Below are 11,696 nucleotides of genomic sequence, written 5' to 3' on the forward strand. Positions count from 1 at the left end.
CTCTGTCCATAGATGGGAACCTGGAGCACAGAGAGTTTACATGGTGTCTGCGGCTACAGAGAGAAGCAGAACCAGCGTAGAGTCCAGGCTGGCTCTTGGGCCTAGTGCTTGACCATTAAGTTCCATGAATGTTACCTATGGCGTAGCAACTACTTCTTGTAGCTGAATACTTTTTCATAAAACTGTTGTGACAATTAAATCAATGGATGTAAAAGCACTTTGCAAAACAAAAATTATACAATTTTATGTTCATATTATTATTTATTGAGTTTGTGTTATGTCAAGTGCTTTTTTAAAAAAACAATTTTAGCTGTTTTTCAGAAAGGCATCACAGCATTAACTCAGAAATTGTCAGAAATGAGTGGATCTGGGTATTCATTGAATGCTGTGTGCCAGGCATAATAATCCAAAACATGTATTTAAAGAGCCATCAATCCCAAAGGGATGCTGGAGAATGAACTAGCCATGACAAAACCCTGTGATGTTTACTGCATGGACACAAGGGGATGGCGCTAAGGAGAAAAAAGGGAGGGGACAAAAAAGGTGTTCAAGAAGGAGACTATGTGGTCACTGTCCTGGCAGGATATCACTGATGCTTCAACTGAGCAAACATTCTGGAAGGAACTTTTTAGGGAGGTTAAGGAAGCCAAAAAGATGTAGGGACACCCAGAGTCCAGGAATCATGGGAAATGCCTCACATCCTAGGCTGAAAGGTCAAGAAGTGGACATGTGAGCCCATGAGAGCTGGAATGAAGGAGGAGGGGCTGCCATCTTGGGTGCAGTCTTGGAGCTATTGCTAGATATCAGAGATGAGGTGCTAAAGCAGCAGCGGGGACCAGGAAAGACATACTCAAATCTCTTTTTACTTCCACATCCCCATCTCCTGCTGATATATCCATCAGCAAAATCCAGATGTAAGGCAACTGTTCAAGGAGCCTGTGTAATGCACTGTCTTGGCATCACCTACCCAGGCACAGAGCAGGGTGAGGTCAGAATATGGGTCTGGAGAGAGGGCATGTGGCCAATAATCATAGGTAGATGACTGGAAAGCTTCCTAGGAGAAGTGATTCCTTAATGAGACTTGAAGTATAAAAAGAGTTTTCTAGGTGAAGGTGGAGGGGGAAGGAAGGGAAGACCTGTGAGGCATGGTTCACTCAGGAAACTGACATATCTTCATGGTGAATGAAGGCGGGAGTGAGGGGTGGGTGGGACGGGAGGTGTGAGGAAGATGGAGCACTAGAGGCCATCGGAGAATTCTTACAGTTGTAACATCTATAGCTTTTGCTCCAATTATATCTTCTCCTCACCACCATCCTTTCTCTGCTTTTAAGTTATATAAAAGGATATTTGTTAGAGCAAATAAAGCACCATATTCCTTGAAGAGATCTCAAAAATATCAACTCCTGGATCAGGCTAGCAACTTTCCCAAGCCATCCAGAATAGGTGGCATCCAGAGCTAAACATTTCACTGGATTCCTTCTCTTACTCCAAAACCTACAATCATTTTCAATAGCCATTACCTCCTAGCCAGCCTCAATCTTACAGTTGTCTGAATTCAATGTTGGGGAAGACTGAGATCTCCTAAGTTGAAGGTAAGCTACATGATCTCTAAGGGCAAATTTCAGCTTAAACTTTCTATGGATTTGGCACCAACTCTTTCCTGATATTTTATAATTCCTTCCTCTTAGAAACACCAAACCTGGTCCTGTCATTCCAAGAACTTGTCTGGGCCATGGCTATTGCAGCCTGCACATGGCCTGAATCAGCCCAGCCTCCTGGTCATTCTCTTTCTTTCCACACTACTCACTCTCCATCCATCCTAAACCCAGAACCCATTGATTATCCTCCTTGAGTATTTCCTTCCTTCCACTTGCCTTCTTAGTGTCCTTAATGACAATCCTAAGTGCATTGCATACATTAATCATTTAATCATCACAATACCCTTGAAGAAAAGATACTTTCATTATCGCCATTATGCAGATAAGGAAATCGAGGCCTAGACTCCTGCTCTCACTCGGGGAAGTACAGAGCTGGTGTTCAATGCCAGGCAACCCCAAGCCTACACTTCACATCCAACAAGCGTGCTGCACTTTCTTTTCATCAGTTGACAATTTGATCCACTAACTAAATCCTCCCCCGCCCCCCCCTCTTAGGACTGTGTCCCTGCTATTCCTTCTGAATCATCAAGTCTCCTTCTTGCTTGCTGTGCCTTATTTTCTCCTTTTTAATTTTATATCTTGTCTCCACTTCCTCAAGCTTAGATAAAGCCCTAAGTATTCCACTGTTTCCAACTCTGACCCCTATCGCCAGTCTCCCTGCAGCCCTGACCGCTGTTGTTACCGAGATGTGTGACTTTCTTGTCAATGGTCTGTAGTGCTGAGTGCCTTCATTTGAACCAGCTGCTTAGGACTCCAAGTCAGAAGTCCTGCTCCTAATTCAAGGGGATGCAGCATTACCAACTGGGGCCCTGGTACCAAGTCCAGTCACCAGGCTTTCCCCACCTTCCACTTGAACTGACTGGAGCATTGGCACTTGCATGTCCCAATGGGCTGGGTAGCCAATATCCTAGTGTTCCTGGAACCTTTCTGGTTTATGCTTGCTGTTCTGATATAATAATTAGTGGTGTCTTCTTTTTCTCTCTCAAAAGTATCCTAGTTTGGAGGATAAATTATGTGGTCATTCTACCTATCGGTGCATCTGTATGAAATAAACAAGTCCTCTGTGATGAGCATGACAGGGTCTGAGATTTTTGACAACAGAATTATAGATCAAATGTCAGGCAGTATGTATGGGCAACAACTGCTTGGCTGTCCTTAAAATACAGAATCAGGCAACATCCTGCACCTCTCTTTTTAAAACCAGATCCAGGTAGTGTGATTAAAGACTCAGCCAACTACAAAGATGTGGAGGAAAGGGAACTCTTGTGCACTGTGATGGGAATGCATATTGATGTATCTACTATGGAAAACAGTATAGAGGGGCCTCAACAAAATTAAAAATGGAACTGCCTTATGACCCAGTAATTCCACTTCTGGGAATATATTCAAAGAACCCCAGAACACTAATTTGAAAGAATGCCCTATGTTCATTGCAGCATTATTTATAATAGCCAAGATATGGAAGCCACCCAAGTGCCCATTAATAGATAAGTGGATAAAGAAGATGTGGTACGTATACACAATGGATATTACTTGGCTATAAAAAAAGAATAAAATCTTATCTTTTGTGACAGCATGGATGGACTTGGAGAATAAGTGAAATAAGTCAGACAAAGAAAGACAAGTACCATATAATTCTACTTATGTGTGGCATTTAAAAAACAAAATAAACAAAATAGAAAAATACTCATAGATTCAAAGAACATTTTGATGGTTGCCAGATGAGAAGGGGTTCCAGGAGATGGGTGAAAAAGGTGAAAGGAATTAAGTAGTACAAATTGGTAGTTACAAAATAGTCACAAGAATGTGAAGTACCGCATAGGGAATGCAGTCAATAATATTGTAGTAACTATGTATGGGCCAGATGGCACTGGAAATATTGGGGGACCACTTTGTAAAATACACGATTGTCTAACCACTATGCTGTATACCTGAAATGAATACAAAAATAATATTGAATGTCAACTGCGATTGAAAGAAACAAACAGAGAGGAAAAAAAGACTCAGCCAGCTCATAATGGCATAGCCTGGAACCTGGCTATGTATAGACCAATGTAGAGTAGAACACCAGCAGACACATCTGGCGGTGAGAAAGCCTTGCCCTGGTCACCTGTCAGAGGCCAACCAATGGACATGGCTGTAGACTCTGTGCAGTCACTGCCCCTTCATGCTTTCTGTGTGTGGAAGACCTGCACGAAGCTTAGCTGATGGCAGCGATGCAGGTGTGCTGGGCCTGGACTGGGAAGGAACATCCATTGTTTCACCAGGGCCAAGAGCACATGAACCTGTAGGATTGGCAGCTGCTGGTTTATTCTAGGCTGAGAATCTTAGGCCCTTCTCTTCCACTGGGGCCTCGCCTGTGGCCTGCCCATCTGTCCAGGACAAGGGCCTGGAGAATAGGCCAGAAACCACCAGGAAGGTCCTGCTGGTGAAATGCCACACAAATGCCTTTCAAAGAGGCTCCTCACTGATTTACTGACCTCCCCCGTGGCTGCCAAAAATTAATTCTTAAAACTGAATTGACTGAAAGGACAGGGAGTAAAAACTGGGAGCCACATATCATTAAGTTGCTGGGGAGAAAAAAAACAGCGACTCTGTTTCCAAAGTGATTTTAAAGGCCAGATGTACTGAACATATAGACCTCATCCCTGATGATTAGAATTATAAAGGTTTTTCCTAAGGAACAATTTTAAAAAAGGAATATTGTGCAAGGGCTAGGGCTAGGGAGGGAATGGAGGAATGGAAGATGGAAATGTTGGTATAAGGCAGCGGTTTTCAACCTGTCGGTCACTACCCCTTTGGGGGTCGAACGACCCTTTCACAGGGGTTGCCTAAGACCATCGGAAAACACATATATAATTACATATTGTTTTTGTGATTAATCACTACGCTTTAATTATGTTCAATTTGTAACAATGATAATACATATTGCATATCAGATATTTACATTACAATTCATAACAGTAGCAAAATTACAGTTATGAAGGAGCAACGAAAATAATTTTATGGTTGGGGGCCACCACAAGATGAGGAATTGTATTAAAGGGTCGCGGCGTTAGGAAGGTTGAGAACCACTGGTATAAGGTAACCTGAAGGAGAAAGAAGTAGAAATATCATTTGTACAATCAGGGAGGCTGGCAGTGGAGGAGGGGGGAAAGGCACACGTGGGCTATGCCTAGTATCGGAGGCCGGACCCAGAGCTGACTTTACGTGGGGGCGGGCACAGTGGCTGGGCCAGGGTGGGAGTCAAAGTGCTAACCCCACCCGCATCCCCAAATCACTGACCATAGTCTTTAGCGTGGCCAATACCCAGCTTATTTGCCTGCTGTGGCTATGATATCAAAAGTGTCTGTTAAAATAGAAATTCCAATGATAGCTTTGACTAGTTTAGTATGAAATAATATATCAAATGGTTTTAGCTCCCTTTTTGTGACCCGAGGGACATTTTGCAAAGGTGAGACCAGGCTGTCAGAAGAGGTGGGGGGAACTTTGTCTGTTGTAGTTGAAGGCCCTGGGAGCCTGGGTGGGACGGGGCCTTGGGCCTCTAGGTACAGGAATCCTGAGATTAAACTTGGCCTACTTTATCATTTTATCTTGGGTCAGATTAGAATAGGCTGCCATTCGCTTACATATTTCATCTGCTTATTCATCATAGGCCCAACATGGCACCCTTGCCTGTGCTGCGGTGGTCGAGCAGGAAGGATGCCTGCAAAGGGCTACAGAGAGAGGTCAGAAACACTTCTGAGAAGGGCAGAGAACAAACTGGAGCACGTTCAATTGTTCCTCACTCATTGCTGAGCCAAGGAAGACAGTGGGCAGAGTCCTGGCTGCATGGTGAGGGGTCCATTGGCTCAGTCAGCACTGACCAGAGCAGGGAGGCTAATGGTGCCTTAGGCCAAGACCAGGGGTAATGGCTTAAGCAGTGGCTTCCACACCAATTCACGTCCACCAGGAACCATAGAATGTGGCCTTATTTGGAAAGAGGGTTTTGGCAGATATAATTAGTTGAAATGAGATTATACTAGATTAGGGTGAGCCCTAAACCCAATGACAGGTGTCCTTATACGAGAAAGGAGAGGGACATTCAGACACAGAGACCCGGGGAGACCCAGGGAAGAAGGCCAGTGACAAGGAAGGCAGAGATTGGAGTGATGCACCTGGAAACCATGGGGTAGCTTTTTCTCAGAGCCTCCAGAAGGAACTTGCCCTGCTGACACCTTGATCTTGGAGGTCCAGGCTTCAGAAGTCTGAGAGGATGCATTTTTGTTGTTTTAATCCCTCCAGTTTGTGGCAGCCCTAGGAATCCAATGTATCAGGCTTGGGGACACTCTCTCCTCCCAAAGTTTGGTTCAGGGGGAGCAAGGAGCCACAAAGACAGTGCAGGGCTGAATGTCAGAGCCAAGACCAGAAGAATGTCTGAGACAAGGGAGGGCTCACAGCAAGGGTCTGCGGTAGACACATGGCTCCCACTGTGTATTTCAGCCATGGAGCCGCTGCTGTGAAGATCCCATCTGTGTGCAAGTGCTTTGGACTAACTGTGCACATAATTCAATTATTTCTCCATCTTCCATCTTACAAAGCCCTTCTCTTTTTCTTTAAACAAGTCTCTCTTTCCAGCAGTCCCCACAGTCAGACACCTTCAAATGCTTTGTGTCTAAGTGAGAAACATGGCTATAAGCTAGCGGATGTTCTAGAATGTCCCCCAGGATGGGGCGAGTTTCAGGCCACCAAGGAGAGCTACACTTGAGCTTAATTTCTTCAGCTGCAAATGACAATTTCAGGAGTATGTATCTACAGCTAAGGTGAAGTAAGTTACAGAACAGGTTCCTCCTACTCTTACGACACTCCTCAGGGCTCCTAGGATTAGGGTGATGGAGAGGTAGCGCTGGATGCTGAAGGGACACATCTGGTCACCAGGTTGATGACGGGTGGTTGAATGGCCCGTGGAGACTGCCTTAGATTTTCTTTAGAAGATTCTCTTTATGGAGAACACGAGCCTCTTTGCATTTGGGTCTTTGCCAGCCAATACTGGAACAGTGAGCTCTCAGCGAGGCACAGGCATAGCAGATAAGAAACCTTTAAGTACTCAAAGGGCACTGGAAAAGCCCATCAAACTTAAGTGACTTCGGATGTGATACCCTGATTATCTACTGGAGGGAGTTATAAGAAGTAACTGGTGAGGCATAGAGGGGCAAGTGGAATGGGAAATTGTTGGAAAGCCCCATTAAGCCTGAAAGAGCTTATTAGAGATGCTACCCAGTGTCTGGATTCAAAGATACATTTAACGAGGAACGAGCCTTCCTCGGATCTTCTTTCTGAGCCTTTTCTTGAGCCCTGAAGGTGGGAGTATTTCATAGCAGGGTAGAGCTGTATTTGCTAATTCTGGAGGATTAGTAGAAAGAGTATTAATGAGACTGGGATCAGGGCCTGCTGTGGTTATGGGGGCCTGACTTGGAATTTATTGGCTTTTACAATATTTATTAAGACTTAGGATTCTATCCAATTTGAAAAATATATATTCAGTGTCTACTTTAGGTCCAGCAACAGGCTTAAAAATGACCCCCCAGGCACAGTTTGGCGACACAAAAGTGAAATGCAGAAAGCTCTGTTCAGACAACACTGCCATCAGACCTGGGTAAGCAGGGCTGCTGTCCAAGACCTGTACCTCAGGGGACCCCACACTTGGGAGTGCCTTCATTGATGTTTTCTAGGTTTCCCTCCAATGCCTGGGGTAAGAGGTTCTGGTAGTGCAGTCCAAGCAGAGAACCCAGAGCCCAGACAGTAGCCTCACATGGCCCATGTTCCCATTTCTACCCTTTGTAACACTCCCTGATTCTCCACATCCGTCCTCCAACAGGAATGCCTGTGGGCACACACATGTGTACACACACACACACACACACACACACACACACACATACACCAAGTCCCACTTACTCTGGTCTGAGGGTTGTCTGAGCCGGACTTTCTGAATTTAACTTTTGCCTCCTCAAACTGTCTTGGGTTGACCAGATTTACCAAAGGACATTAGTAATTATCTCAAGGTGCTGTGGCTGAACCCCAGTGTCAGCATGGAAGTCTAGTGCATACATTGCTCTTGTTGGCAGGTGTAGTATTTCTTTCACAGAAACAGAAGGGATTGGATAGCCAGAATGGTGCCAGTCTTGGGTGACCCTCATTCATGTCAGGTACCAGATGAGTTCAGTGCTCTGGGCTACCAACAGCTCACCACAAACTCTCTCTCTTGAGCCATGTGTTGGGTCCATGTGGGTGCTTACCTATTCATGTTCTGTCCACGGTGACACTTCAGTTATCAGGACTCAAGGGCAATGGGATGTGAGGGTCGTGAAGAGTGCCTGCATTTCCCTTCAGGCTGATTTGGAAGTCATGATGGAGATACTCATTTTCCAACTCTGTGTCAATGTGTCCAGACCTAGAGGTGATGAGAGAATGGAAACTTGGCTGTAGCCCTGAGTAAAGGTTCCTGTGGGAGATGTTTGATCTGAAAGGGGATGCATAGAAGCATGATATAATGAGACACATCTTTGGATGAGCAAGAGAGTTAGCTTTTGGGAGCCCCGAAGGCAAGGACTTAGGGCTCTCTGACATAGTGCTAAGATTAAAAAAACGAAGTGTGGCCTTTGGGAAGTTGGGGAAAGCAAGCTAGTGCCCTCAGCTTGGAAGGGCTTGAGTTCTCTGTAGACCACCACAAGCAAGAATGGAAAACCACGTGGTAACGACCGGGGAAAGACATACTGGGACTGGGGTACCTGGCACCTTTTCTGGGCTTAATCTCTTTGGCAAAGTCATGCCGGATTAGATGTAAAGATGGCTTTTGCTAAACTGCCAGCCTGGGGCTCTCCTGGGGTACTGCTGGGAGAACATTTGGAGGCTATTTCAGTTATTGGAATGGAGAATGGTGCTTGGAAAAAGCAATGTTTGTGGTTCTTTTTAGCACAAGCTGTGGCTGAGGAGGGAAGGCTTTAGACACAGAGGTGCTCCTGGCACTGGTGATAGGACCCCAGGCAAGTCCATTTCATCACAACTCATACCATGCTGAAGTACAGCCAGGAAAAGAGCATGACGTATGAGGGCACCTGAAGACTTGAGACAATCTCTCTGAACCTCCATGTACTCACCTAATAAAATGAGGACAGCAAAATACCTTGTATGGTTGTGATTATGGAATGAATCAATGTATAAAGATATGCTTTGTAATGTACAAGTTATTGTCCTAAGTTCTTCTTTAAATCTCTCTCCCTCCTTTTGAGGGCAGGTTTCAGCACTGGGACCAAAGTTGCCTCTCCCCAGAGCCCTCTTCCTTCAGCACGAGTGTGTGTTTTCTCCTCTTCAGTTAGACAGATCAGTGGAGTACTTGGCCCTGAGCAGCAGCTCTGATGTAAGCCCTTTGATTTCCTCTTTCCTTTAATGATTTCAAAAATCAGGAAGATGTTCTCCCTCTTGTGACTGCAGTTCAGCTGCTAGCAGAGCACACAGAAGCAAGTAGAAGCCAGAGCCAATTAGAGCCCAGGCAGAGCTGAAGACCAGATTCCTCATGGCGACCTGGCAATCTCCAAGTTCAAGACTGAGGGCTGCCAAGAGGGCTGCTCAGAAAACTTCTTAGGAATATGGACTGTGGTAAATGACCTCTTAGGAGAAGTCAGGAGCTGACCATCAGCATCTGATGTTCCCAGATAACCATGCCCAGGTTCCTCTGTTCTTGGGTCAGCCCTTGGACACCACTTATTAATAAATCCTCCTGTCTCCTCTGAGAGGCAGCAGAGGGGAGAGACAGCTCACTGAGCTTGCAGCACTTGGAGCTGGGTGACAGGTCCGCCTGGGCACCCTGGAGTGAGAAAGACAGTGGAGATAGCTTGGGAGGAAGGGCCTTCTGCTCCTTTCAGAGCTTGTATCTTATCCCCTCCCACATGCCAGAGATATGTGATTCTACGTGACCAAAGCTGTCAACATCAAGGTTAGATTCTGCACCCCTTTCAATGCAAGTTTTTTAAAGAGCAAGAATGTCCGTGGCTTTCCTTAGCCTCTGGTACCTGGCATAGCTTTTCTGTGTTGAACCTGAACTTGGACTTGAGATGCCAATTATTTTAACTTATGCATCCACAGATAAAATATATCATTATTATGCCAAATAATAATATATTGTTGTATTTTATGATAATGATAAAATATATAAATAATTCTGACATCCCTTCATTTCTTATTTTCTTTTACTTTCTTTTTTTAAAACATATTTTATTGATTTTTTACAGAGAGAAAGACAGAGGGATAGAGAGTTAGAAACATCGATGAGAGAGAAACATCGATCAGCTGCCTCCTGCACACTCCCCACTGGGGATGTGCCCGCAACCAAGGTACATGCCTTTGACTGGAATCGAACCTGGGACCCTTCAGTCCGCAGGCTGACACTCTATCCACTGAGCCAAACCGGTTAGGGCTTATTTTTTATTTTCAAAAGTACCAGTGTCTTCCACCAACTCTCAACTGGAAATCCTATATAATAAAGAGCTAATATGCTAATTAGACTGGACAGCATGGGCGGGGCTGTGGGGCCATGGGGCTGCGAGGCAGCCGGGGTTGCAAGGGCTGAGGCAGCTGGGGCTCTGAGGGCTGAGCCTCTTGCATGAATTTCGTGCATCGGGCCTCTAGTGTTATATAATAAAGAAATAAGCAAACATGTCGTATGTAAGCTGCATGAACATATATCTACACAAAATATACAGTAGAGGCAGGGACCACATTAGAAATGTGTATGTTCGTGGTATGATTTGGGTGGATATCTATACTCCTATTTCCAATTCATGTACGAGCAAGTAGAGGCACTCTACTGTCCTTCTCTCCCCTCCCAGCAGGTATATAAGTTGGGTTGCACCCCAACTAGAGGACCTAGTATGGATTGTGACATTGTAAGGCCCTTTCTGTCCTCTTGTGTAGACTCTGGCTCCTGAGCAGTCCATGCCCCACATATGGGGAAATTGGACTCATCCCCTGTGCTCAGTTCTACCAATCCCTCTGGTGAGCTGTAGAGGTCAAGGAGAGGGCAGCACTCTTGGGAAGGTAGAGAACAGCACAGGTGGTGGCAGAGAGAGGCCCTGCATAGCATTACTGAGGTTCCCCACTATTTCCTGCAGAGCTTTCCCTACACAAAGTGGGGCAAGGCAGAACGAAGGAGCAAGGGGGTCAGAAAGTTGTCCCTTGTTGGTCAGCACATATGATTGCAAACACAGTTTCGCCATCCCTTCCAATTGCATCCTGCCTGACAAATTACTACTGCTTTTCCCACCGATGTTTTATCTAAGTGCCTCTTCAATTCATTGGTTTTGTGACCGAGAAGAAAAAACCTTTAGCAAAGTTCAATAACTTTCTATATTTCTAGCGATAGAGAAAGCAATATAGGAGAAGCCTTTGAAATTGTGCTTGTAAAATATTTCCCTGCTTTGTTACTTTTCCATTCCACTTTGTGGTCCCAGAAATGCGTCTTCAGCAATTGTTTCCTGAGTTTGGAATCTTTTTACTCTCTCCACTAGAAAAGACTCTGTTCATGTTTTTATTATACACATAAGGTTCTTTGTTCTATATTGGATATAAGTAATTTTTTTTTGAAACTAGAGAACGCCACTCTAATACATTGTATGTGACAGTGGAAATTTCACAAATCCTCTTGTAAAGCAATTTAAATGAACATATCAAGAGCACTATAATGCTCATTGGTGCCTTTTAAAAAAACAATCCACTACTTAGTGTTTACACTAAAGAAATACTCAAAAGCATAAAAAATACACATAAACAAAAAGTTCAGTTCAGTGTTATTTAAAACTGTAAACAACAAGTAAAGAATGTTCTAAAACTGTTTAATCCAATTAACAGAATGTTATGTGGTGATTCAAATATTGATGAAGACTAGAACATAAAAACATGAAGAACTCATTATATGATTTAAATGGCAACAGCAAGGTGTTCAATTATATATCTAGTATGCATATGACAATATAGAAATATGCATATTTAAAAAATGGGAGG

The sequence above is a fragment of the Myotis myotis genome, unplaced genomic scaffold, assembly GCF_014108235.1.
Source record: "Myotis myotis isolate mMyoMyo1 unplaced genomic scaffold, mMyoMyo1.p scaffold_m19_p_6, whole genome shotgun sequence".
NCBI classification, from domain to species: domain Eukaryota; kingdom Metazoa; phylum Chordata; class Mammalia; order Chiroptera; family Vespertilionidae; genus Myotis; species Myotis myotis.